Genomic DNA, 4,145 nt, shown 5'->3' with positions numbered 1-4,145 from the left:
CAAGTACAACCTCTGTGGAAAGCAGTGTGGCGATTTCTAAAAGACCTAAAAATCGACTTTCCATATAGCCCAGCAATCCCCCTACTGGGAATATACCCAGAATAACTCAAATCTTTCTACAAAAAAAGATACCTGTGCCCCCATGTTTATTGCAGCACTATTCACAATAGCAAAAACATGGAACCAATTGAAAGTAGACTGGATTAAAAAATATGGTACATTACATGACGAAGTACAAAATTATGAACTTCACAGAAACTTGAATGGTTTTAGGGTCTATCATACTCAGTGATCTATCACAGAAACAAAGAATTGAGTACCTCATGTTCCCACTCATAAGTGGACCTTGAACATTTATCATAATATGATATGAAAGGGATTGACAGTAGTGGGGCACTACCAGGGAAGAAGGGGCACATTACACCAATAAGAATACTTGATCCCAAACCAGGCGAAGTGAGAACCAATGATTGGCTCAAACTTCATCTGTACAATGAGTACTTATATACCCGATCCTGTATTGTACTTCACATCTTTAAAATAAAATAAAATATGCTTCCAAGAAAAAAAAAGATTGGCCAGTGAAATGTGAAATGTAAAGATGGTTATTTGAAAAGATGAACAAAATACATAAACATACAGCTAGACTAACTAAGAAAGAGAGTGATCATCATTAAATAAGATAAGAAATAAACAAAGCACATTAGAAGTGATACCATATAAATACAAAATATAAAGAGATTATTATGAACAAACTGGAGAATCTATAGAAAATAAATATATAATTGGAAAGATAAGACCTATCAAATTTGAATCAGACATAAATAGAAAACCTGAAAAGACAATTATCAAATAATGAGATTCAATCAGTAATAAAAAGGCTACCAACAATAATAGTTCAAGACAAGAGGCTTTGCTGCTGAATTCTAGCAAACTTTCAAATGCAAGCTAACTCCAATTATCTTCAAACCATTCTAAAAACTTAAAGAACACATTTTCCCAACTTATTCTATAATACCAGCACTACCTTGATAGCAAAACCAGATAAGAACACAAAAAACCAAGATAAATGAAAACAAACAAACTATAGTGCAATATCCTGATGTACATCCATTTTCACTATGCTTTTTAAAAAAAAGTACTGTAAATTCTAGTCAAAGAAATGAGGTAAAAGAAATAAATAAAAGGCATCCAAATCAAAAAAGACAAAGTCAAGCTGTTCCTCTTTGCAGATGACATGCTCTTATATTAAGAAATATTTAAAGACTGCACCAGAAAACTTTTAGATCTGATACATACATTTAGTAATGTTTCAGGGTACAAAATCAATATACCAAATAAGTATCATTTCTATACATCAATAATGAACTAGCTGAGAAAGAAATTAAGAAGGCAATCATATTTACAAAAGCTACAAAAAATACAATACCTTGGAATAAATTTAGCCAAAGAGGTGAAAGACCTCGACAAGGTAGATTATAAAACTGTGATGAAAGATAGATTATAAAACTGTGATGAAAGAAACTGAAGAGAGTGCAAACAAATGAAAAGACAGCCCATGCTCATGGAATGAAAGAATAAACATTGCTAAAGTTACTATGAGAAGGGAGTCCAAAAATAAAATGGAATTATTATTTTTTTGCAGTATGGGCCCCTTGAAATACTGGCTTCCTCTGCTACATAAATATTCTAGGAATCCGTCTGCAGCAGTATGCCAGCTAACATTGCTATGAGAGGCTGCTTTGGGCTTCAGCTATTTTTTTTTGCCTTTGAGACTATATCAACGTGTTTGCCCACCTCCTGATGGATGATTTATGAACCCACCTGCACACATTGTGCTGAGTGTTCAACAGATTTTGGCTAAAACCAGAATTACCCCCATGCTGCACCCTCCATATTCATCTGATTTTACCCCGAGTGACTTTTTTTATTTCCCCAGATATAAATGTCCTCAAAGGGAAACTTTTTGCCAATGTGGAAGAAGTGAAACAGAAAATGACAAGAACCATTTTTAGCAGTGGAAAAAGCATCTTGATAGGTGTATTACATCAGAGTACTTTGAAGGCAACTTAAGTTTAAACATGTAAGAATAAATACATAATTTTGTTAACGAATAAGTTCTGGGTTTTTTGTGTCCCTCCTCGTATATTACTCCCCCCAAAATTCTGCATATTCTTTGCAGTCTCAAAAGATCAATGTCATTTTTCATAGAAATAGAAAAAAATCCTAAAAATATGGAACCACAAAACAGTTTAAATAGCCAAAGCAATCCTGAGCCAAAATAACAAAAGTGGAGGCATTTACACTACCTGACATTGAAATATGCTGCAAAGCTGTAGAAAACAAAGCAATATGGTATTAATATAAAAATAGACATATAGTCCAATGAAACAGAATAGAAAACCAAAAAAGAAATTTATGTATTTAAAGTCAACTGATTTTTAATGGAGCCAAGAACTTACATTGGGGAAATTAAAGTTCTTTAATAAACATTGCTGAAAATTTGGATATTCATATGAAAAAAAATAAAACTGGATTTCTATTTCTCATCATATACAAAATAATCTACACAAGATGGATTATAAATCCAAATGTAAGGCCTGAAACTAAAACTCCTAAAAGATAGCATAAAGGAAACTTCAGACTATTGGTATAAGCAAAGATTTTATGATTAACATCTTAACACAAGCAACAAAGCCGAAATTAGACTCATGGGGCTATAGCAAATTAAAAAGTTTCTGCACAGCAAGTGAAGCAACCCACAAAGTAAAAAAGACAATTTGCTGAATGGGAAAAAATATTTGCGAAGTATTCATTTGACATGGAACTAATATCCAGAATATATGAGGAATTCAAACAACTCAACAGTTTAAAAAAATACCATTTAATAGTGGGCAAATGACAAGAGTAGGCATTTCTCAAAAGAAGACATACAAATGGCCAGCATCATCAGGAAAATACAAATCAAAAACACAATGAAATAACACCTTACCCTGGTTAGAATGGCTATTATTAAAGACACAAAGAGTAACAGATGCTGGTGAGGATATGGAAAAAAAGACATTCTTATACACTGTTGATGGTAAAGTAAATTAGTACAACCAAATGGAAAACACTATGGTGATTTCTTAAAAAAAAAAAAAAAAGGAAAGAAGGAAAAAGAAAAACAATTAGCCGGGCATGGTAGCACACGCCTGTAGCTCCAGCTACTTGGAAGGCTGAGGCGGAAGGATCGTCGGAGCCCAGCCAAACCGGAACTACAGGCACACGCTACCACGCCCGGCTAATTTTTGATTTATTGTAGAGATGAGGTCTCCCCAAGTTGCCCAGGTTTTTGTAACTTCTGTTTTTCTAAATTGTTTATAATCAAGTCGCCATTCAACCACAATGAACACATTCTCAGGACCTTCTTAGGATGGGTGTTCTCAGGCAAAAGGTCACGCATGTTGGCTAGAATAAACCATTTAAAAATGTTTCACAGAGTTTGGTATCCTTTCATCAAGAACATGTACTCCATAAATATATATATATATTATGTATCAATAACAGAACAAATGAATTTATAAGATATATTGATGTTAACAAATACTTTAAATAATTTTATGTGAATGAACAATTACATTTTTTCTGTGTTACCTTGTATAACAAAACTAGAATAACTGGGTAGATTTTAAGAGGAAGTAAAATGTGGTTGCATAAAATGCAAAATTTTCTTCTAGACCAAACTATTAAAAATAGTATGGATTTTTTTGAGATCCAATGAGTTCCTCCTAACTGGAATTGCTTAAGCTGAAGATGAATAATGAAGTGTGGTGTTTCCTCGGATACATTTAATCAACATATATTTGCTTTAGTTCTTGGATTACTTAATTCAATCAAGAAATACATATGTGCTAAGAGTCAACTAACTCAAGAAACTTACTGACAATAATGTTTTGATATCACTGACAAGTCTTAGGTTTTAAATAATTTTCAAGCAAAAGTTGCTAAGAGCCCAACAATTAGATATAATGAAGCTCTGTTAATATTTCATTTTTCTATGACTCATCTGAGCAGTAAAATAAATTCTCTGACATAAATATTACATAGAAAATGGAGATCAGCTCACAAAATTATTATAGGTAACACTTAGCCAACTGAAAGGA

This window comes from Carlito syrichta, unplaced genomic scaffold (assembly GCF_000164805.1).
Source record: "Carlito syrichta isolate Samal-C Ts95f unplaced genomic scaffold, Tarsius_syrichta-2.0.1 Scaffold308023, whole genome shotgun sequence".
NCBI classification, from domain to species: domain Eukaryota; kingdom Metazoa; phylum Chordata; class Mammalia; order Primates; family Tarsiidae; genus Carlito; species Carlito syrichta.
This window is presented reverse-complemented; position numbering follows the sequence as displayed.